This window comes from Macaca fascicularis, chromosome 17, assembly GCF_037993035.2.
Source record: "Macaca fascicularis isolate 582-1 chromosome 17, T2T-MFA8v1.1".
Classification (NCBI taxonomy): Eukaryota; Metazoa; Chordata; class Mammalia; order Primates; family Cercopithecidae; genus Macaca; species Macaca fascicularis.
In genome coordinates, this window is record NC_088391.1 from 90,717,138 (window position 1) to 90,741,838 (window position 24,701).

The 24,701-nt window shown below is 45.9% G+C and overlaps 1 protein-coding gene and 1 long non-coding RNA gene across 20 annotated transcripts in view; one reads left to right on the forward strand and one right to left on the reverse strand.

Annotated features, from left to right (window-relative positions):
• Nucleotides 1–24,701, forward strand: part of CLYBL (citramalyl-CoA lyase) — a 280,497-nt gene that overhangs the window by 210,592 nt on the left and 45,204 nt on the right. The window lies entirely within an intron of this gene.
• LOC107128023 (uncharacterized) overlaps nt 10,437–24,701 on the reverse strand; it is a 126,154-nt gene continuing 111,889 nt past the window's right edge. Inside the window, exons 2-6 of one of the 5 annotated variants that reach the window (XR_012426480.1) lie at nt 22,589–22,713; nt 18,759–21,773; nt 16,959–17,129; nt 12,520–12,821; nt 10,437–10,627 (exon numbers count right to left, since the gene is read on the reverse strand). This is a non-coding gene — a long non-coding RNA (uncharacterized lncRNA). Of the gene's footprint in view, nt 12,842–16,958; nt 17,130–18,758; nt 21,774–22,588; nt 22,714–24,701 lie in introns of all 5 variants that reach the window. The other 4 variants (XR_012426477.1, XR_012426476.1, XR_012426478.1 and 1 more) reach the window with 4 other exon arrangements.

A 24,701-nucleotide genomic window follows, 5' to 3' on the forward strand; every position in this document is an offset into this window, starting at 1 on the left:
ATTTTCTGCATCTCTAATTTCATCAAGATATGCCTGACTGAGAATGTCAAAACCACTGAGCAGAAGTGTTTAATCCAAAGTTGGCTCCGCCGGTGACGATCAGCTGAGGAAACAACCTCGAATTTTTCCCTAATTATTTGTTAGGATGTCAGTTTTCACTTTATGGAATAGGTTCACATCCTGCTTCTCACCCCCTGCCCCCCACGCGTTATTGGGCAGAGGCCTCCCACTGATTTCCAATAGAGCTCTCTGCACCTGAGAAAGACACATGGAGAAGAATTGGTACCTGGCCGTCTGTGGGAATGCTACCTTCAACAAAGATTTCCATAAGCAGACAGTCGCTTCATGGTTTATTGGACAGGCAGATTCTAGCCATGTTTATGTAATTCCATAAGGTAAGGTTTGAGAGGCTGAGCTGCTCACTGGCGACAAGCCCTGGAGGAGTCTGGGCAGCCCAAGGTAGAACTAGGGACAGAAGATCCTTGCTCGGCAGTCTGATGGCTGTGTGACATCAGGACAGTCTGTTAACCCCTCTGAGCCTTAGTGCCATCTTCTGTAAAATGGGAATAATATCAACTACCTCCTAAGGTTGCTGCAAGGATAAAAACCAAGTAAGTGCATATGAATGCAGTTTATAGTGAATGCACTTTATAATGAATGCCCTGTAAATATTGCTTATTATAAGAATCAAAATGACACACTTTTGTTCCAGGTACTTTTTCCCCTTTGGCTTAGTCCCCTTTTTGATGAGGGATGATCTGCTGTTTAAAGCATTTATTAATATGAAGATTATGAGAGGAAGGATTTGGAATGTAATTAGTGGGGAAGGGAGCTTGCTTCTCTGGGAAGAGAACGCCATGACTTGTTGGCTCAGTACAGCACACTGGTAATCTTGTTTCCTGAGGCTCTGCACACGCTGAGAGCACATCATGCTCACAGGCACACTTAGTGAATATCTGAGAATGTGGTAAGGGAGAACGTGTGTCAGGAACTGGGCAGGTGGGCAGCACAGATTGCCATTCCTGCACTGGCTATGATTGCAATAAGTCCCTCATGGACACTGGTAGAACCCAAATAGACATCATCAAATAGACGGGTTTTCCTGCCCGCTGTTTCAGTTTGCTTCCCAGTCCCCTCTCTGCCCACCATCCACACAAGTTGCAGAATCTGCAGCCTCACCCCACTGGACAAAGGGCTACGGATCTGCCAGGATATCATAACTCACATGGTAGGCAGTGGCTTATGGGATCTTTCTAGAAGGGAGAAGGCTGGACTCTTCAGGGCCTGAAGGCCTTCATTTAAATTTCTTCACAGTTTGGAAGAAAGCTACTGTGATGGTCAATTTTAAGTGTCAACTTAGATAGGCTATAGTACCCGGTTATTTAATCAAACACCAGATGTTTGATTAAAAGGAAGGTATTTTGTGAGTGTGGTCAACACTAAAGTCAGTTGATTTATGTATAGGTGATTGCCCTCCATAAGGTGAGTGGGCTTCCTCTGATTAGTTGAAGGTCCTACAAGCAAAACTGGGATTTCCTGGAAAGGAAAATGTACCTCAGAACCATGACATCAATGCCTACGTGAGTTTTCAGCCTGCTAGCTTGTCCTGCAGATTCAGACTTGTCGATCCACAGTCAACTTAGAGCCAATTACTTAAAATAAGTCTATCTATCTATCTATCTATCTATCTATCTATCTATCTATCTATCTGTGTATCCCTTATGGATCTTGTTTCTCTGGACAGCCCTGACTAATACAACTGCTGTCTATCCAGAGATTACCTTTTTCTATGACTCCATTGCAGTCTGTCTCTCAGCAGTCCAGGGCGTGACACATTTTCTTTTCACTAGGAAAACCAACTGCATTACTGGAACAACACACCAGGCAAATGAATCCCAAATCATAGTCCAACTCTGATCTTGAAATCTACTAAACTTTGATAAAACTAAGGTACATCTTTTATCTTTTAAAAAATCTTGATCCATTTTACCTCATCAAAAGTGGGGAGTTCAAATCATCTGCATTCTAATCCCATATGTCTTGGTTCTCATCACTGTTCAGCCTCTCCTTACTCCCTGAGATGGTCGCCCTGTTGGAACACATGCCCCTTGGTGAGGAATCTCCATACACCACCGAGTTGGCAGTTGTCTCGGGGCCCGAGGCAGTGGGACTCACGTTGTAAGCTTTAGGTGTCAATGAAGGTGTCTTTCCTTGAAAGACACTAAACTTGAAAAAGTTGTCATCTCATAATTCCAGGTTCCAAAATCACTCAGGAGAGAAAGGCTCCTCCCTGTTTAAGTTGTTATTTTTATTTCCAGGGTCGTTTCTGGAACCCTTCATATACATTTGAATCACTTTAAGTCTGAATCACAAATGTTATAAGGCTCACCTTTGGCCATCCCCAGGCAGATGAGGCAGGGTCTGGGTTCCGTGAGTCATTTACCACAGACTCCAGTTGGAAGCAGCTCCCAGTGGGGTTACGTGTGAGCCTTTTCAATTGTCCGTGACTGTGTTCCGTATACACATATCGATTCCCCTGTCTAATTCCCAGAGCTAGTGCCCTGCCCTTCTGTCTGGCTTGGGTGGAGCCCCTGAGGGGTGGGGAAAGGACCTGGCGCCACTGAGCAGACGTCCCTTAATGGTAATCCTCCAGTGAGTCAATGGCCTCCAAAGAGACCATGAGCGTGGTCTTGTTGATGAGGAATGTAGTCACAGTCACACAAAAAAGTCCCCAGTCTCTGCCTCAGGACCCCATGCATGGCCCATCATCCCTGCTGCGGAAAGAAACTGGACAGGACCTCCCCTTAGGAGCCTGTCAGCCCTTGTCACTAATCAGCCCAGGGGCTACTCAGAATGACTGGAGGCACTCACGTCCACCCCCTACCAACCACACTGCCCGCTCTCAGCCCCTGCCACCTGGGGAGCCCCACACCAGGGCAGGGCAATCAAGCTTGGCTTCTGCATGCCGTGCAAAGCTTGCCAGCAGCCAAGCTCTTGAAATATTTATATTTATACATGCAAGGCTCAGACTCTCGCTTCGTCCCGACAGGCGCCACCGTATGCGGGGATGGGGTATGGTTCGGGAGGGTTCATTCATCCCGTGCTAGCGTGCCTACCCGCCAAGGCTCAGAGGAGCAGGGATCTCACCAGAATAGTCAAAAGGTTGGCCAGTGTCATGAATCAAATCCATGCGTTGGAAGAAATATACATTAGAAAATTGCATAGTCTTCCCCTCCCTTTGATTCAGAGATTTTCGTTTCATTTGTGCACAGGGAAGAGTCGAAAAGCCCTTCCTGAGGGGTGCCCTTCTGGGGACGCAGGACCCACGGATTGCAGGGTGTACGAGCACAATATATGTATTTATTTTCAAAGACAACATGAAATAACACCATAGAGCTTTTGTGGCTACCTGTCCTCTTTTGAAGAACTGTTCGAAAACTAGATGATAGGCAAAAACTCTAGAGAAGGGAGGGAGGCAGGAAGAGCCACAGTTTCAGCTAAGACAGATGGGTGCACTCGAGACTCAATTAGCAATTGTTCCCATCTATTTCAACAAACACACCTTAAGCACAGGTTTTCCGAGTGAAGTCAATGATGAAAGCCTGTGGGTTAGGGGAATTTTCCCATGGTAATGACAGCTGTCCCCACAGAAACAGCTCAATTTATCTCAGAACTGAAGGTTTCACTAGCTGCGGCCTCTCATCAAATTGCATGCCTGGGAATTATTTTTAAGTACTCTAAAATGGTATCACTTCCTAGTGGCAAATTATTTGGATGTATTTTGAAACTAATTAAAAGGGGGATGTCCTATTTTGTAAAGAGCAGAATTTCTACATTTTAAAAATCCGATGTTCTCAGTGGGGAGCAGGGTTTTCTCTTCGTCAGTGTTGGCTATTGCTAAGTGCATCCCAGATTGAAAACCTAAATGAAATAACTGCAAGGAAAGGCATGGGGTAAGCTTATGTTGGAAAAGGAGGAGGAAGACGCAGACACATATATAATACATACACCATTTATCTGGGAATTTAGAAAGCCTTTTCATGGCATCTTTTTTTCTTTCTTGCTCGTTGCTTGTTATTTCACTGTGAGCATTGCAAATATGGAGGGCGGCAGAGGTGCCAGGCTCCATCATGGTGTCCAAAAATTGGCTTTGTACATATGCTAAATTAGAGATTGGCTGGCAGAAGCAGTGCGCAGACCCTAGATTGGCAGGGATTCCTCGTGACGGAAGACAGGGCCGTGAACCCACGGGACGTACTCTGAAGCCAGCAGCCATGCAACATGCTGCATCCCCACATGCCAAAACCTGTTTTCAAATACATTCAGAATCTGCAGCAGGCATCAGATCCCACCCAGGTAATGCCCTCCAAAACTCGAATCCCCTTTCCTTTCTCATGAGGAGGGGACTGTGTTGAACCTGTCATGGGACAGAGATTTGAAATTTTTCACCCAAGGCTCCAGGTCATTTTAGTCACCACCTCTTGTGAATAGGCACCGTAACGTCTAAGGAGGAAGGTAGGGATCCTGCAGATGCAAACCTTCCTGTTTTTTTTCTTCCTTGGAAATAAGCGAACTACCAAGGCGGTTCTGATGCAGGAAAAATGAACGCAGTGAAGGAACACGTTAGACAGCCGGAGCAGGGAAGTCCATGCCAAAAAGATCCGCCATCTGGGGCTTTTTTCTCACTATGTCAACCAGAAAATGCCTCTCTCATGTACGAGTAGCTAGTTGGTGGCTTCACTCTTCCCAAGAGATCTACTTTATTTTATGGGCAATGATGAGTTTTAATAAAAGCAGCATTGTTGTTGTTGTTGTCATTATTGATCTTGGGTTTCTGGTTTATCTTAGAGTTGAGCACTAGAAAGGAAGTGAGGAGAATTATTTTCTAGACCAATAGGTGCTTTTGACTCAAATGATGACATTGGACACTTCTAGGAACCTTTAAAGTCGGGACATTAGCTCCAGTTACGTCACCTTTCCTCTGAGGGTACAGTGAAGGATCAGAAGCTGAACAGGCTGACCTCAGTCCCAATCAACTCCAAACGTGACAGCTGATTAGAGCCTTGCAGCCTTTCAGGTACTGTTTAATCATTTAGTCACTTGAGTGTATAAGCTCCGTGAGAGCGGAGAGCCTGTCTGCCCATAGCACACACTCAGGAAATATTGTTGAATATGATCATTGGGTTGATGATCTCACGGGGTGGCACCAAGGGGGCCAGCATGTCAAGCGTAATTCACACCGGAGCAAGCTTTGGGTCACATTCTGTATCATGTGTGATGTAGTGAACAAACGCTCGGATGGGCTTCAGGGGATGTGCGTTCAAGTCCTGGCTCTCCCCCAGCATCAGAATGACCTTCAGTCATTTGTTGATCTCTCTGTAGGACTTTTGTCTCCTTGTTTCTAAAATGACTAGATAATTTGTAGAGCTTTCTTCAGCCCTAAAATACTGTGATTGTGAAACTCCGCCAGTCATCTAAAAATGCATTTTCTGCATGATGAAAGATATTTATTAGGCCTAAGTGGAAGAGACAGCATTCTTGATGAAAAGAATTACTCTACACACACATCCTAAGGACAGTGGTTTAGAGCAGTGTCCTCCTAGTAGAGATGAACAACACAATGGGAAGGACAGGCACTGATGCACAGAAAGACCAGGAGGTTCCAGGCACCACTGCGGTATACAGGGTGGCACCTAGAGTCAGCCAAGGACATAAAGATGGACGTGGAGACACTGGAGCAGTGTGGGTGCCACTCAGCCCAGGATTGTTACAGAGAGGAGTCATATGTGAGATTAGGGTTGCCCCAAGCTACCTCTAAGTTCTGTCTAACTCAACTACCCTGTGAGTCTGTGACAGTCCCAAGCTCCGCATCCTAGGACACAGTGACACCCCTAGATATCTTACCAAAGACCGCAAATAGTCCAGGCACTGTTCCTCTTAAGGGACGTAGGGAGGAGAGGGAGAGATGGAGAAGGGAGAACTCACCTTTGTTAACATACTGCTTTTTAGTAACTCTTTTAAAGAAGTGTTCATTCCATTGTTCATGGAATATGCTTCCAGTCGTGGATTGCATTGAAAAGATAAGTCCATGTCCTAATCCCTGGGACCTGTGAATGTAACCTTATTTGGGAAAATGGTCTTTGCCGACGTAGTTAAGGATCTCGAGATAAGATCATCATGGATTATCTGGGTGGGCCCTAAATCCAAGGACAAGTGTCTTTTTCAGAGAAATCAGAGACACACAGAGGAGAAGACAGACACAGAGGAGAAGACAGACACAGAGGAGAAGGGCACATGAAGGCAGAGGCAGAGGTTGGGTGGCGGCAGCTGCAGGGACTGCCAGCAGCCAGCAGGAGCTGCAGGAGGCAAGGAGGATCCGCTAGAGAGGGACCGCGCCCTGTGCACACCTTGAATCCACATTTCCGGGCTCCAGAACTATGAAAGAATACATTTTTGTTGTTTTAAGCTGCCAATTTTATGGTAATTTGTTATGGTGGCCCTAAGAAACAAATGTACGTCAGATATATTATAATTGGTATCATTATTCAGGAGCTGCAAGGTCTCTTTTCCTAATTAACATCATGGTTGTTCTTACTAATAATAAGAATAAAAGAACTCTCAGGGAGGCAGTGGGAGGGAGAGCATCAGGATAAATAGCTAATGCATACTGGGCTTAATACCTAGGTGATGGGTTGATAGGTGCAGCAAACCACTGTGGCACACGTTTACCTATGCAGCAAACCTGCACATGTATCCCAGAACTTAAAATAAAAATTTTAAAATGAATAAATAAAAAAATAAAACAACTCTGTCTTAAAACACATTAACAATCTTATTGAAGAAGAATATTAGATCTTTTGAAGTAAGCAATTTTTTTTTGTCCATGTAATAGCTGTCTGTAAATACCCGCTTCTTGAATGAACCACCATTTTCTTTCTTTTTTTTTTTTTCTTTTTGTAGAAGGAAACACACACTACCAGAAAAAAGGGGCTCCATTTTGATATCCCTCCATCTCTGACCTTGTTTTGGTAACTTTGTTTCTGTACCAGATCCACACTCAATTAACCTGTCTGGTTTAGGGTAGGCTTCATAGAGCAATAGTATCAATACAATTTTGCTGTTTTATTATACATTTATCAAACAGTTCACTATCTGGTCTTTTGGCCAGAATTTCTTGGCCTCTTTTCAGAGTTCTGTCTCAATACGTCTTTTGATAACTGTTTTCCAGCATAGTGTTCATTTCAATTTTAGAATATGATGTTGATAAATTTACCAACTTCCAGTTGAGGATGAATAGCTTACAGTGTTTGTGGCAATATTGGATGTATTTATTTTCAGGGGAATGATTTTTAACAGTGCATGTTCTTATTTGTTTTTCACAATCCAGTTCCAGCATCTGAGAAACTTTGCTTTGATGGTTGACTCCCATTAGGGAAACACTGGAAACAATTATCTCGTAGTGGTCTCAATTCTTCCTGACAGCTTTGCATTTCCACGGTGCATACCACTTGTTTCTCCCTCCACGTCCTCCAGTGATCTCTTGAAGGAACCCACTTTATACCTCATTGTTACCTTCCCTCTACTTTTTCTTATTATTCAATTCAATTCAACAACATGTATTAAATACTTACAATATGCTACCCAGGTAGAAGAAGTCAACGTATAGACAGGGCATGTCATTGAATAGTAATAAGAACTGATGGGGTAAGTACCTAGGGAACGCACACTTAGATTAGGTGTGGGGCTGAACCAGCATATTTAAATTTATGTAAAAACTGAGGAACACCCTGAAAAAGACTTTTATCGTTGGACATAATTCTCTAGTCCCGAAGTTATCATCCAAGGGAGTTCAAGAACCCACCCCTTAAGTGGACTGGGCAAGCTGGCCATTTACCACTTGTCACAGTTAGAATTAGGATCTTGACTTTCATGGCATCCTTTGGTGTCACAGAGTGGGGGGAAAACATCAGTAATGGCTCCATAGGACCACCAGTGGAGGCAAATTGAATTTGGGATATATTATGTCAAATCTGTTAAAGGGGGGAAAAAAAAAAAAAAGAAAAGGAGGGGAGGGAAGGAAGGAAAGAAAAAAACTTAAAAGAATTCATTATATAACCATTATATGTTAATGGTAAAGTTTAAGAGATTTTGAAGTGTTGTCATATATTATTTCATTAAGTAGTATGTGTGTGTGTGTGTATATATACATATATATGTGTATATATATATATATTTTTTTTTTTGAGATGGAGTTTTGCTCTTTTTGCCCAGGCTGGAGTGCAATGGCATGATCTCGGCTCACTGCAACCTCCGCCTCCCAGGTTCAAGTGATTCTCCCACCTCAGCCTCCCAAGTAGCTGAGATTACAGGTGCCTGCCACTACACCTGGCTAATTTTTTATAGTTTTAGTAGAGATGGGGTTTCACCATGTTGGCCAGGATGATCTCGATCTCTTGACTTCATGATCCACCCACCTCAGCCTCCCAAAGTGCTGGGATTACAGGCATTAGCCACCGCGCCCGGTCAGTAGTTTATATTTTTATTCCACCAGTTCTTATTCTTTAAAGGGAAGAAGGATTAAATAAGCCCTCATTGTTACATTACATTAGAATCTTTGAATTGCTACTATAGCTATATAATGGTGTGGAAAGTAGTAAACCCATTTTTCTCAACTTACGGGAAAGTACAAACTAAAAATGAGTGAATGAATTAATGCACAAATAAGTCATTAGAACTGCCAGCGGAGTCCTCCAGTCAACTCCCCCAACACATACTCAAAGACAGAACCATCCCTGAGTGCACAGGTATTTGGCACTGCCAGAACCCCTGAGCACTAAGTGTGAGAAGAAAGGGCCACCATGTTGCTTGTTTTTTTTTTTTTTCTTTTTTTTTTTAGGCAGGGTCTCACTCTGTCACCAGGCTAGAGTGCAGTGGCGCGATCTCGGCTCACTGCAACCTCCAACTCTCTGGTTCAAGTGCCTGGTTCAAGCGATTCTCCTGCCTCAGCCTTCTGAGTAGCTGGGATTACAGGCACACCTGTACAGGCATCACCACGCCCAGCTAATTTTTGTATTTTAGTAGAGATGGAGTTTCACCATGTTGGCCAGGATGGTCTCTATCTCCTGACCTCGTGATCCGCCCACCTCAGCCTCCCAAAGTGCTGAGATTACAGGCGTGAGTCACCGCACCCAGCCCCGTGTTGCTTATTATGAGGATACCTGAGCACTTCCAGCCTTGCCTCCTTGGAAGTGGGGAGGATGCCTGGCGAGAGAGGTGGGCATGGCTGAGCATGCAGTGGGAGGCAGAACAAAGCCAGAGTCCCACAAGAGGGGACTGGCCAGTGCCTGGTTCACGCAGCTTTAAGGTGCTCCAAGAGGGTTGGGAGAGCCCTCGGGAACACGGGAGCCTTGGGAGAAAATAAAGTAATCCCTGCCAAGGTGCCAAGCCAGTGTCAAGCAGGTGGACCCAGGAAGCAACTCTGTCTCAGCCTGATTACACCAGGACTCCTGGTGAGCCCACGGCCTGGGAGGGCATAAGAGTAGGTCCTGTCCCATAATAGATTACTCAGTCCTGACACATTTAGGGGGCTTATGAGAGATGGAATCCGAAGGCCTTCCCAGGTGGCCTGCAGGAGCCTCAAAGTCAGCATTGCAGGGAACATTCATTCCCACTTCCTGAAGTTTCCTTCCTTCAGGACGGAGCTCTACTGGTGCAGTGCTGTGGTTCTCCCACCCCAGCCCACATCTCCGAAGACCTGGATGATGCACCCAGTGGCTATCCTGGCATATGTAGCTCTGCCCCCTCCTTTTTCCTTCCTCAAGGGTGTGGGCTGCCCACAGGCAGTGTGACTGATTCCCTGCTCCCCGGGGCCCACTCTCTGGGGCACGGGGTGCTCTTGGTTCTCTGCAGCCTGATGATAAGTCAGTCCAACTCCATGGCCCAGTATTAAAAGACCATGTGGCTCTTTCACTCACTTCTGTCCTCAACCCAGCCTTTATCAGAAGTGAAGGAAATGTTCTAATTCTCCTCCTGCTGACTCTTTTGTCTTATCGTTCGATTAGTTCAGAATTTTGATGGTCAAGAGATGATGTTATCAAGATCCTAAGCAAACACCTCTAAACTAACACAATCATGTACACACATCCCCAAATTCCACCTATTGTTCTTCCCTCTATTGTTGGAACACACCTCCCTCTTCCTAACACACACAGTGAGAAAGGGAATTCTCCAAGATCAGTAAAAAGATTGCCAAGTAGTGCCCAAGCCCAGAGCCTGTGTCTCTATGGTTACCTCTTTCCAGATGCTTTTCTTACCCCTGCCACTACTCTGTTCTCACCGTTGCCTCTACCCTCTATGAGCAGCTGATTCCTCTCCACTTTTGTGTCCGTGTGCAGGCTAAGCTGGTACAACAGAAAAGGCCACAAAGCTACAGCAGCTCAAACCAAAGGAAGTTTATTTCTCTCTCACCCAACAGTACAGAAAGAGGTAGCCAGGTGGTCTGAGGCAGGTGGGAAGTGCTCCTCCTCCATGTTCATTCAGAGACCCACGTTGCATCTGCCTTGTTGCTCTGACGTCCTCATCTGCGTGGCTGATGCCGGCTCACCATACCATCTTTGAGTTCCAGCATCTGAGATGGAGGAAGAGAGAGTGGAGGGCAGGTGGCTTCCTTTTAAGGGTTAAATGTTGCCTACACCACTTGTTCCATTCACACGCTAGCTGCAGGTGGGGCTGGGACATGCAGGCTTTAGAAGTGCCAAAACTCAAAGGAAGAGGGGAGAATGGTTGTTGTGAGCCATCAGCTGTCTCTGCCATGTCCCTGTGCAACCACATGTGATATCTGCACATCACCCTGCACTGCATTTTTGCATTGCTGTTTATTGCAAGATGCATTTTTGCATCCCTAGGACCTAGGACAGTGACTAACACAGCTGAATAGCTGAACAACTAAGTGAATGATGAAGGCCTTTTTCCCCCAGCAAGCCAAACCCCAGACCCAGACAAGAGTGAAACAGAACTAACAGAGACAAGACTTGAGGGTGCTGTGAAGGTGTCAGTGTGCACAGTTCACCAGGAAGTCCAGGGTAGGTGGTAGATTGGCAAGAAAATCTGACAGTGAGCTGACCGCCCAGGGGCCAGGACTTGGAAGACAGGGGAAGGTAAACCAGATGACAAGGACAAGGGGCAGCTGAGAGAGGAGCTCTCTTCAGAGAGGTGGATTTCAGGGCTTGAGAATTAGGGATGAGGCAGTTTTGAGAAAAGTGAGGCCAAAGCGTGACCAAGTCCTCAGGATGGGTGTTGGGGAGCATGCAGTCATGCGATGGGATTTCTCCTGGAGCTGCATGGAGAAGCTTCCAGCTGTGAGTATGGGGGGGACTTGAAAGGCTGACACAATCAGACAGTGTGGACTCTGCCAGGAGGAGCGTTAGTTGGTGAGGGGAGCGAGGACAGAGACACAGATCTGGAGGACGTCTCCCTCTACCCCGGCCCTGCATACAGGGAAGCGAGGCGTTTCTTCCCCTGGAGAGAGTGGTGACACCATAGCGGAACAAAGCCAAGCATCGGTTCCAGCACACAGAGTGGACAGCGTTCCAGGGAGTGGCTGCTGGCGTGAGGGAGTTTGTAACCTTTCAGAAGCTACAGTGCAGTAAGGTAGGAGGTAGGGCCAGGAGGAAATAGGCCCGCGCCAAATGCAAGTGTGTGAAGAATGGACTTAACCACTGTCACAGTGTCTAGTGACTACCAATTCAGAGGACAGAGTCCCAGTTTCATGGCTCCACGTGGTGATGCCACGGTGCCACAGTGCGACGGATTATAGGGATCTGTTAAAATACTTATATGCACTTTCCTATGTTTAAGCTTCTTCTATAAAAAGTATATATAGCTTTTATAGTCAGAAAACAATGCCACTTAAATCATTAAATTCTTCCAAGATACTGGTGCTAGAGAGATTATTTCATTTCTGTGGTCCTTGCTTAGTTGTAAAAGGAGAGTCGGCCTCTTAATGTCGGCCCACTTAATGCATATCATTCTCTTCCTGCTCAGCTCTCATAGGATTCTTCCCTTCAGCGCACAGGTGGGAACTGGAAAAATAAGGGTCAGGGCCAGGTGTGGTGGCTCACATCTGTAATCCCAGCACTCTGGGAGGCCACGACAGGAGGATCGCTTGAGCCCAGGAGTTTGTGACCAGCCTGGGCAACACAGTGAGATCCTGTCTATACAAAAAGTAAAGAAAAATTAACCAGGTATGGTGGCACACATCTGTACCCTCAACTAATTGTGGGGCTAAGGTGTGTGGATTGCTTGGGCCTGGAAAGTCGAAGCTGCAGTGAGCGCCATAACTGCACCACTGTACTCCAGCCTGGGTGACAGAGCCAGACCCTGTCTCAAAAATAAAATAAAATGTTTAAAAAAGGGTCTCACCGACCAAGAGCAAAAGTTATCATGATTTCAGCTTGCTTCAGCCATAGTATTCGCCAGTAGCATTGCAAGTAGAAATGTCACCTAGCAAAATGGAGCTACCTCGTGGAGATGTGTGTGATGGGGAAATGCTCTTTGAGGATTCATGGCACGTGCTCAAGGGGCTGCTGAGTTCCTCTTCTCAGGAAGGCCTTTCTTCTCCGTGCCTTGGCACTGCTTATCCAGCAGGTGAGGCATTTATGTGTGCACCAGCGCAGCAGCTTTTCAACCCTGGCAGTCCAGCAGGGTCACGAGGGGAGCCTTTAGAAACGCGTGTCCATGTAATCCCAGCACTTTGGGAGGCCAAGGCGGGCGGATCACGAGGTCAGGAGATCGAGACCATCCTGGCTACACTGCACTCCAGCCTGGGCGACACAGCGAGACTCTGTCTCAAAAAAAAAAAAAAAAAAAAAAAAAAAAAAGAAACACATGTCCAAGCCCCACCACCCACCCATTGAACCAAATAAAGCAGATATCCCCAAGAAGAGTAAAGACAGAAATCTCTGCATACCAAAACACGTACTAAGCTTCTTAACCATAAATGAGAAACGTTTTTGTATATTACAAATATTATTTTTTACATGATATCTCTGATTTTTCCTCCTCTCTGTCAAGTGGTTTTAAGTTCTCAAAATCCCAATGCTTTTATATCTGTGAATGCTTCTTTAATACAGTTTAAAAATGATAGGTTTTATCTTTTCTTCAAATATGTGTAAGTAATTATATATTAGATGTATTTATAAAGGTAAATACTAAGTTTCAGTTAACTGTTTAAAACATACTTTTTATCAAAAATGACAAAGATTGAAAACTTTTATATTTAAAACTAAGGAATACTCAAAACATTAGATATTTTGCGTTTTCCTACCATAAAATGCATAGTAAGTTGAAATATTAGGCCAGCAATATGTTATTTTTATTCAAAAAGAATTAACAAAGGTGAGTATCTCTACTCTTTGGAGGAGGGGGGTTCTCTTGAGACAACTGATCAGTGGAGGGTTATACAGAGAATGTTGGATGTTAAAGCCAGACAGAACCTTAGAGTTTATCTTGCATTTGTAGAAACTAAGGCCCCAATGCCTACAATTTTTATCTCAGGAATGCTACCATGTGTGGCATATTTTTCAAGGCACATAAAAATGGGTTGCTGAAAAATTCTCAATCCATGTATTGTTTTTCAGCTTTAGAAGAATGCTAACACTGGCTTTTGTTAAATATTGTAATCTTCCCATATTACTATAAATTGACAAACATTTCACATTCTCAAAAGCCTTTTGGAAAACTGAGCAACTGGTATTAAGAAAGGTTAGATTTGAGAAGACTACACTAAAGGCCATATTGTTAAGCATATTGAGCAGATGAAGAGTTGTATTTGTAATCAACTAAACCTTTTTACCAGTCTCCATGTGAGTCAACAGTGTAGCCAGCCAGCCAGCCAGGAATTAATGCACTTACGGGCGGGGCATAGCGTCTGGAAGAGCAGTGGGAGTGCCCGCTCAGAGTTTAGAAGGGGCATCACCAAACCTGAGTATGTCCAGAGCAGGGCAACTCAAGAGGGCAGAGGATGTTGAAAGTGTATCAGAGGGTTTCAGAGAGACAATGATCAGAAGTAGGAGGGTTCAAAGACAGAAGACCCAGGGAAACATATGGACCACACTCATGTATCTGAAGGTCCATCCAGTGGCTGTGTTTATACAGAAACAGATCATCACTTGCCAAGAGGATGGCAGGGCTCTTGCCTTGGGCAGAGCTCCTGAAGTAACTATGAAGACCCTTCCCAACTCCAAGACCCTGATTCTGTGATTCTCACTCCAGGACCTAACCTACTGATCATGTTTACAAAATACAAGAAAGAATCCTAGTTATACGAATCTGACAGACATGGGAAAATAATGCTTCGCGCGTGCATGTGTGTGTGTGTCTGTGTGTCTGTGTATGTGTAACACACCATTGGGTGTGGGTATGGGCAAGAGACAGATCAGAGTGCTGGTGGTGGGGGCATGGAACAGATTCTCCATCTGACTCCCCAGTTAATCTTTTAAAAATTTTTGTGGGGCCGGGCACGGTGGCTCAAGCCTGTAATCCCAGCACTTTGGGAGGCCGAGACGGGCGGATCACAAGGTCAGGAGTTCGAGACCATCTTGGCTAACATGGTGAAACCCCGTCTCTACTAAAAAATACAAAAAACTAGCCGGGCGAGGTGGTGGGCGCCTGTAGTCCCAGCTACTCGGGAGGCTGAGGCAGGAGAATGGCGTAAAAACCCGGGAGGCGGAGCTTGCAATGAGCTGAGATCCGGCCACTGCACTCCAGCCTGGGCGACACAGCGAGACTCCGTCTCAAAAAAAAAAAAAAAAAAAAAAAAAAAAAATTTTGTGGGTCCATAGTAGGTATATATATATTTATGGGGTACATGAGATACTTTGATTCAGGCATGCAAAAAGCAGTAATCACATCATGGAAAATAGGGTATCCATCCCCTTCAAGCATTTATCCTTTGTATTACAAACAATCCAGTTATACTCTTCTAGTTATTTTTAAATGTACAATTAAAAATAGTTTCCCTGCTGTGCTATCAAATACTTGTTCTTATTCATTCTAATGACATATGGTTTTTTTTGTACTCATTAACCAACCCCACTTCCCCACCCACCCACCCCCACTCCCCACATCCCTTCCCAGCCTCTGGTAACCATCCTTCTATTCTCTATCTTACGAGCATATAGTTCCCAGGTAGGGCAGCTACTCTGCCCCACCCCATGCTGGGAACTCTGGGGGCTTCAAACACAGTCCCAACCTCAATGTCTGTCTCATCTATCTGGTTATAGAAACAACACTAACAACCCCGCAATGGTCAGAGACACCAGGAGACCTCGGGGACTCTTTCCTTGTGGTCCTCATCCCTTAATTCTCCTCCTGAACCCTTGCTCTCATTTCCTTAAAAAAAATAATAAATTCACTGTATACAATTCACCCATCTAGGCCGGGCACGGTGGCTCAAGCCTGTAATCCCAGCACTTTGGGAGGCCAAGACGGGCGGATCACAAGGTCAGGAGATCGAGACCATCCTGGCTAACACGGTAAAACCCCGTCTCTACTAAAAAATGCAAAAAAACTAGCCGGGCGGGTTGGCGGGCGCCTGTAGTCCCAGCTACTCGGGAGGCTGAGGTAGGAGAATGGCGTAAACCTGGGAGGCGGAGCTTGCAGTGAGCTGAGATCCGGCCACTGCACCCCAGCCTGGGCGACAGAGCAAGACTCCGTCTCAAAAAAAAAACAAAAACAAAAAAACAATTCACCCATCTTAATCATAACTACCTCCATTCAAAAAGGTTACATATGCAGGCCAGGCACAGTGGCTCATGCCTGTAATCCCATTACTTCGGGAGGCTGAGATGGGAGGATCACTCGAGGCCAAGAGTTCAAGGCCAGCCTGGGCAACATAGCGACAGCCTGTCTCTATTAAAAATAAATTTAACAAAAACAAAAAGGCCGGGTACAGTGGCTCACACCTGTAACCCCAGCACTTTGGGAGCTTGAGGCAGGGGAATCGCTTGGGCACAAGAGTTAGAGACCAGCCTAGGCAATATGGCTAAACCCTGTCTCTACAAAAAATTAGCCAGGCCTGGTGGCATGCGCCTGTAGTCTCAGCTACCTGGAAGGTGGTAGGATCACCTGAGCCCAGGAGGTCAAGGCTGCAGTGAGCCGTGATCGTACCACTGCACTCCAGCCTGGGTGACAGAGTGAGACCCTGTCTCAAAAAAAAAAAAAAAAAAAAAAAGGTTACATATGCATATGAAAAAAAGCAGAAAAACTTATTCCCTACTGCCTTCTTATTAAACAGTACCAAGGTAGTGTTTGTTGCCCAAACATATTAAATATGGTTTAAGAAATCAGCTTGTAGGCCGGGCGCGTTGGCTCAAGCCTGTAATCCCAGCACTTTGGGAGGCCGAGATGGGCAGATCATGAGGTCAGGAGATCGAGACCATCCTGGCTAACACGGTGAAACCCCATCTCTACTAAAAAAAAAAAAAAAAAATACAAAAAACTAGCCAGGCGTGGTGGCGGGTGCCTGTAGTCCCAGCTACTCGGGAGGCTGAGGCAGGAGAATGGTGTGAACCCAGGAGGCAGAGCTTGCAGTGAGCTGAGATCTGGCCACTGCACTCCAGCCTGGGCGACGGAGTCAGACTCTGTCTCAAAAAAAAAAAAAAAAAAAAAAAAGAAATCAGCTTACACACAGTCCAGATTTATATCTTTTTAAAATCATTTCTCTCTCCTAAACCATAACAGCAGCAGATGGACAGAAGAAGAAATGGAATGTGGTCACATTTCATACTATTATGAAGAACTTTCACACTGCAGTGAGTGAAGGACCATCTGCAACCTATAGCCTGTGTTTCTGCTGAGAAACTGTTTCAGGACTTAAGGTTTCTAATTTGGAACAAAAGCATTGAGCAGGTTGCTCTTTGTAATTTTTTATGGAGAGGTGGAGAGCATACTAGGCCTACCTGGATTCCTGAAGAATTCAGCAACCTGAAGAGCACGGCGCTCAGAGGAAAGTAGACGCTAGATCTTTAAGATCTGATTTCATCCAAAATGGGAGGTCTAAAACTAGATGCCGTAGGAGAGAAAAAGTAACACATTTTCCTCACCCATCTTCAGGTTCATAACTGAGGTACCTATAATGAAAGATTAACAAGAGAAAAACACACACATTACTTTTTTGTATGTATGTATGTACTTATTTATTTATTTGTAGACAGTCTTAGCCTGTCACCCAGGCTGGAGTGCAATGGCGCAGTCTCAGCTCACTGCAACCTCCACCTCCCGGGTTCAAGCAATTCTCCTGCCTCAGCCTCCCGAGTTCGCTGGAAGTACAGGTGCGTGTCACCTCACCTGGCTGATTTTTATAGTTTTAGTAGAGACAGGGTTTCGCCATATTGGCCAGGCTGGTCTTGAATTCCTGACCTCAGGTGATCTGCCTGCCTCAGCCTCCCAAAGTGCTGGCATTACAGACGTGAGCCACTGCGCCCGGCCAGACACATTACTTAAAGCTTTATGTGACAACATGGGAGCCTTCCCAAATAAGACCCAAAGAAACAGGAACACCTATGTATTTTTTTCTTTCTTTCTTTTCTTTTTTTTTCCCTCCCTTGAGACAGGGTCTCACTTTGTCGCCCAGGCTGGAGTGCATTGGCTTGATCTCAGCTCACTGCAACCTCCACCTCCTGGGTTCAAGAGATTCTCCTGCCTCAGCCTCCTGAGTAGCTAGGATTACTGGGGCACACTACCACATCCAGGGCTAATTTTTGTATTTTCAGTAGAGATAGGGTTTCATCATGTTGACCAGGCTGGTCTCCAACTCCTGACCTCAGGTGATCTGCCCACCTTGGCCTCCCTAAGTGCTGGGATTACAGGCGTAAGCCCCCATGCCCAGCTGGAACACCTATGTATTTTTATGCTTAGATTTGATGCAAGTCGACAGTCGTGTGGAAGTGTGATTGGACGAGGGGGGCATGACCTAACAGTAATAAACCGAGGGGAATGTAGCAAGGCCTGTTTGTTCAGGTTCTTCTTGGCATCTCTGTGTCTTCAAAGATAAGGATGTTCCTTTTCTTCAGGTATAGAGAGGGCACCTCTGGAATGAAAGTTTTTGACTGCTTTGGGGAGAAGGGCGGGGGAAGGGCGAGAGAAAGACCTTCCTGCTTCTGCTGTTTTCTCAAATGTATATTTTGGGGTAGTGTGTCCTGAACCCCATCAGTGAACAGGCTGCCTCTCATTGTCTGTGAGTTGATTGGCCCCTTCTGGGACTCCTCCCCAGTGCCAAAAGACCAGCTTCCTGTTCTTTCCTTTTGGTCAGGCATTAAGGACACGAGAGCTACAAGCCACCTTCCCGGTCCTCAGTGTGGTCAGAGTGCTGGTGTAAGGACATCTGGTTACTGAAAACAGGGCCAACCGAATATGAACTCAGAACCAACCCCAAGTGGGTGTGCACAAGGAAATGGGAGTTTAAATCTGTACAGCCCTTTTTCTAAAATCAGCAATTTTAGTTTACATGTTAAAACAGGGATATGTTAGCCAGACCCGGTGGTGTCTGCCTGTGGTCCCGGCTACTCTGGAGGCTGCAGCAGGAGGATCCCTTGAGCCCAGGAGTTTGAGGCAGCAGCAAGCTGTCATGGAGCTTATAAATAGCCGCTACCCTCCAGTCTGGGCAACATAGCAAAAACCTATCCCTCTGGGGGGAAAAAAAGGCATTTTTTTAACCTAACATTTATTAACCATTTACGTTACATGATTTCGATACTCACCAACCCTCGAGTCAAGCACTATTCTTATCCCCATCTTTCACATGAGGAAACGGAGGCGCAGTGAGGTTAAGAGACTGTCCCTCTCTGGTACACAGCAGCCATCAGACAGTGAGGACTTGAAGCAGGATGGCTTGCAGGAGGCTGTGAGAGTTAGAGCCTCATGGTCATTCCTTTGGAGCCTCAGTGAGCAGGTAATTTGGCCTGGCATTTCCACTTCCGGGATTTGTCGTAAGGGAAGAGTCAGACAAGGACTCTAAGATGAATGTTCTGGGATATTTGTTGCAGCTAGGTTTATCATCTTTCAGCAATTGGGGCAACTGTCACATCCCCAAAGAAGCTGCTGTCTTGCCACCCTGTCTCAGGCACTACACCCCCATCACTCCTATCCCATTAGTTAATTCTGCTATCTTCATAGTTTCACAGCCTACAATTGTTTATTGGCTTACTTGTTTCTTAGCTGTTTTCCTGACTGGAATATAAGTTGTATGTAGGCAGGGAGCTCTCTCCATTACGTAAAATGGTAGCTGGCACATAAAGCATATTCGATAAATATTTCTTGAATGAAATGAACATATTAATGGCAAACATTATTATATGTTTGCTGGGGAAAAATTATTATTATTATTATTATTATTTTAGATGGAGCTGTGCTCTGTCACCCAGGCTGGAGTGCAGTGGCATGATCTTGGCTCACTGCAACCTCCGCCTCCTGGGTTCAAGTGATTCTCCTGCCTCAGCCTCCCAAGTAGCTGGGATTACAGGCATGCATTACAGGCATGCACCACCACTTCTGGCTAATTTTTGTATTTTTAGTAGAGATGGGGTTTCACCCTCTTGGCTAGGCTGGTCTTGAACTCCTGACCTCAGGTGATCCACCCACCTCGGCCTCCCAAAGTGCTGAGATTACAGGCATGAGCCACCACGCCTGGCCAAAAAATTAAATCTTACTCCATAGGGGATTGGCCTATCCATGCAATAGAATTCGTGGAAGTCATTACAAATGATTGTGTAGATCACATCCTGCATAAAGAGATACCCTACCTGTGGCTGAGTAAAAAAGGCAGGTGACAGAACGCACGTGCACTGTGGTCGCGGTAGTGGCCGGGGCTGCTGGCAGCTAACCACAGAATTTAGTTTACTGAGTGTAAGCAGAAAACAAAGTCATTTATTACAGGCTATCGGGTAACTCACTGACCCTCGAGGGTGTAAGGAGGGCTTCTGCAGACAAATGCAAGATTGGGAGCCCGAGATGGGAGTTCTGCCTTAGCTCAACTGCTGCCTAGTTGTCTGGATTCCAGAGAAGTCTCCTAACCTCTCTGTTCTTCAGGCAGATGTGGATAATAAAATCTGTGCTGTCCACACTGCAGGACTGTTGTGAGGGCAAATGAAATCACAGGCATGAAAGCCCTTTGAAAAGTTAGAAAAGGACTGTGTATATATTGACATCATCGTTATCAGGTGATTTTGAACGTCCGAGCACATGTATTTTATCCCTAAGCCCCTGGTGTTGGCACACCATTGGGACACCATTGGTCCTCTCTGTTAGCTGCCTGTACATCACTAAGTGTTACGATCCCCCTGGCAGCGGTCTGGATAAAAAGACTGGTGATCCTGGCAGTCGTGTTTGCTAAGCTTGTCCTCAAATCATCTTCGGTGTCCTCTTGTGACTTCAGTCACTCTCCCCGTGGGGTGACCTGTGTCTCAGCTTCAGGCCTGCCCTTCTCTCGAGGCACACTAATCTTGCCATCTTCGAAAACAGGCCGTTCTCATCTCGGGTCTACACTGTGGCAGCCACAAAGCTCGGCTCCTTCCCTGAAAGTCGTCCCCATAGCCTGAGAGCTGACACCTAGCGCGTCTGCGTTCAAAGTCACTGTCAACCAGGGTTTCATGCATGGCCCAAGTCATTGACTAAGTAGGTATCAAAGACCAGATTCAATGAGGTTTTAAATTGCCTTACAATTCCATTTTTTCCATCCTCTTTGTATATTTTTCAAAAATCCTTCATTGCCTACCTACCATCAGAGGAAAACAGCGTGGTGATATGATGGGGGATTTTAACCAGGTACTGATATTGTGAAGGAGAACATTAGTGGTCCTGAAACTAGGCATGTGTTGTAAAGTGGGGTGATTTTCCCACTTCCTGTATGTCCAGAGGCCCTTCCTGGCAGAACTTCCAGCCCAGGAGACTTTCATCTTCATCTTGCATGAAGGATACAATTTCGTTCTGACGCACGGTTTAGAGAAGCCGTTGAGCGTCCACACAATCTGTTATGCTAAATCACACCTGGTGTCTGCACAGAGAAAGCTCTGGCAAGAGTTCTCGCCACTGGGACCGAGGCCTCTGACTCAGAAGCCAAAACATGGCAGTGTTGCAGGGCGCCTGGCTCAACGGCACGGGAAATTAACCTGCTTGTTCTCACGTTAAATGCTTTATGAAAATTTACCGGGCGCAAAAAGAGGGAAGAAAAACCCAAGTGGTTGTGCAGTGCGCCTGCCTGCCTGGCACCAGTGAAGGAATGAAGCTGCGGAGACAGTCGATGTGAAGAGCTGGCAAGAGGAGAAGGTGGAAAGCGCCATGGAAATCAAATGCGGCGCCAGCCACGGCATTGTTTTAGTAGCATTTGCTCGAGGAAAACATTTAATTATAGAAGATCGGAAGCTCCCAGTGTTTGTGAGCGAGGTGGCGTGACGCAGGCTCTGCCACTTGCTCCACGATACACATCTTCAGAGGAACTGTGGCACACCGCTACAGGCTGCGAAGAAAAGCCGCCTCCGGGGAGGGTAGGGGGCTAGTCCTTGCTGGGGGGCCCTTGGCTGTAACAGTCGCCATTCTCCAGTGATCCTCAGTCTGCCTTTTTTAAAAAAATTAAGTGTCCTGCTGGCCGTCCTTCTTCTCCGTTTTCTGTTTTTTCCACATGATATTTTTCTTTTCCTTGTTGATTTTGGAAGAAAATAAAATTGACGAAGAATAGGATGGAAAAGTACTACCCTGAAAAATCCCTATACATTTGCCACCTGAAAGAAACAAAGCCATTTTTCAGTTATAGTTTCCTTTGGGAAATAATTAGGAAGCAAAACAACCAATAATAAATACAAATAAATAGGGGAGCACGAGGCTGTAGTGAACTCTAATTGTGCCTGTGAATAGCCACTGCACTCCAGCCTGGGCCAGCAGAGCAAGACCCTGACTCTACAAAATAAATAAATAAAATAAATGATCTAAAGGACGCAGTATATATTTAAGCAACAGAAATGAAAACGCGCAAAGGTGGAACCAACATTATGAATGTTGATGGATATTACCAACATTACCAAATATTGTGTGGAGATTTTTTTTTTTTTTGAGACGGAGTCTCGCTCTGTCACCCAGGCTGGAGTGCAGTGGTACAATCTCAGCTCACAGCAAGCTCTGCCTGTGTGGAGATATTCTTTATTCCTTTTTGTTTTAAAGTCCTGTCTACTTTTAAAATAGTCTGTGAAAATAATGATGCAGTATCACGTACCTGCAAGAAGTATTTCTTTGTGTTCTATTCCTGCCCTCACATAGCTGATTGTGTTACCTGATTTCTTCATTCGTGTCTTCCGGGAAGAGACTAATTAGCATGCTGCTGAATCTAAAGAATCCTTGTTTGGGATGCTGCTCTGCCACACAAGGCAGTGCTTCATCCAAAAGACAAGAAGTCAAGGACCGGCTTCTGCCGCTGGCTGAAATTAGCATTAGCTCAGTTTGTTTAATTGCAAGGCTATGTGTGTTTTGTCATTAGACATTTATACTTCTATGAATAAACTTTATAATCGACTTATGGAGACAAGATTCTTTATGTCAGCACCTTAGAGAAGTGTTGTAGAAGCAGCTGGCATGCAGACAGGAGTCTCCCACAACAACGTGGGCACAGCTGAGTCCGTCATAACCCACCTTAGGGCATCCTCAGAAACAAGCGGGCCCAACTCGTACCTGCAGAAATTGGTGATGGGCAGGGAAATGAGTGTTTTCCTCCACAAGAACGAAAAAAAGTTTGCTTTTTTTTTTTTAACAAATTGGTTTTTGATATCTGTGTGAAGGGGACAATTTGGATCGGTTTCCAGTAATGTGTATCAGGTCAGTGGAGAACTAGAGGGAGTCACTGGCTGAAAGACGTTGTGAATATCCCTCTAAACTGCTCAGGCCAGAGACAGGTGACGTGTCTGTTATCTGATGTGTATCTGGAACCATGGCAAAGTTGCCCCATTAAATTATGAGCCAATCACTCTTGATTTACCATTAAAAAGAGTGAAAGGCCCGCGGACCCTGCCCTGCACAGGTAATTCATGGCACCGGTGGAAAAAGGCATGTTTTCATCCTCATAATGAAGAAAGGTAGGTGCGAGGTCCTTTGATGACACTGTTCTCTTTTGCTTGTTTACTTTTATTCTCCCACGCAGACTGAGACCCAGCAGGAGGCTTTTAAACCAAAACAGTTAATTACCTCCTCTAACCCAGAGAAGTGGGGAAACATAAATATAGCGAGTTGAGAGAGAGAGCAGCTTTGCTCCAGGCTGTACTTTGTACCAGTCGGTTGGGGAAGGCAGCTACCTTCTCTTTCCCCACTGAGGACGGGCTAAGCGAGACCAATTAGAAGGCACGTGCCAGGGAGTAGGTCCGCGTGCCACTACTGTGGGGCTTCCGGAACTCTTTCAGTGCCCTGGACTGAGGACCCCAAATCAGAAACCCACGTACAGACACCCATTCCAAAGACAAAATTGAGTAGCTTTGGGGCTCCAGACCCTCCTTCGAAGGATGGAACTCTTGGGCAGGTGGAATAAGCAGGGACACCCCCCCTCCAACTTGAGGGTGGATCCTCCCGAAGGCAGGCAGGGCTGCAGGGCAGCTTCTCAGAGATACTTCTCAACTGAGCTGCGAGTCATGACCTGTCACCACCATGGTCCTTTCTCCCCCATGGAATGGAGCCTCATCCCTTGTGTCTCTAAGCCCTGGGCTGCCTCTACCCTTCGGGGCTCTCCATTGTCTGCCTGTCTCTCTATCTGCCTGTTTGTCTGTCTCCCTGTTCAAGCTCCCTCCCTCCATAGCCTCATATGTACAAATCATCGCCTTGCTGTTCCCTTACTGTTCCTGCCGCTGCCCTTTGCCCATTTCTGGCTCTCTCACCTCCTCTGCACTTACTGAAATCCTGTTCAGTCTTCAGAGGCCACCTGAGTCCCAGCCTCCCCTCCTGCAACCTCCTTCTCAGCCTGAGGTGCCGTCCCCTGCTTCTAAGTCCCAAGGGCCCCAGGATCTGTTCCACCGACTCCAACTGTTACTTCATTTCTCATTACATGGGGCTTTCATCGCCACAAGTGGATGATAAATTCTCAGACTTTAACAGGGAGTGATTTATGGATCGTTTCCCTATCCCCCACACCTGTCCCCAGCACCTGGTGCAGTGGATTGCATTTGATTAATCCCTCTGGATAAAAGTTTTAAATGTACCAGACCAGGGTCATCAGGCAGAATCTGGGCATGGTATTCAGGAAGTTTTCTCTTGGGAATCACACAAAAAAGGACACATCCTCTGTTATCTAAATGCCTTCAAGTATCTGGATGTTTGGCCGTAAGTGCATAAAACAACCAGATGAGTGATTGCATTTTTCAGTTTTCCTCTGGATCCTTCTGCCACCTATTCCCTGGGACCCCTTGGAGACAGCAGGCACCACTCCCATTCCTCTGCCCACAGATTGTCCCGGCTCCCTGCTGCCCTGCTAGAAACCAGAAATTCTAACTTTGCTCCTCTGAGGCTGTGAAAACACAGAGTAAAAGTGGGAAGAGCTGTGAGCTAGCAGATTCCACAACCACAGACAATTCTGAGCGTGGCAGTTGTTAACAGTACTGAGAAAGATGGCTGAGCGCTGTGGCTCATGCCTAAAATCCCAGCACTGTGGGAGACCAAGGCAGGCAGATCACCTGAGG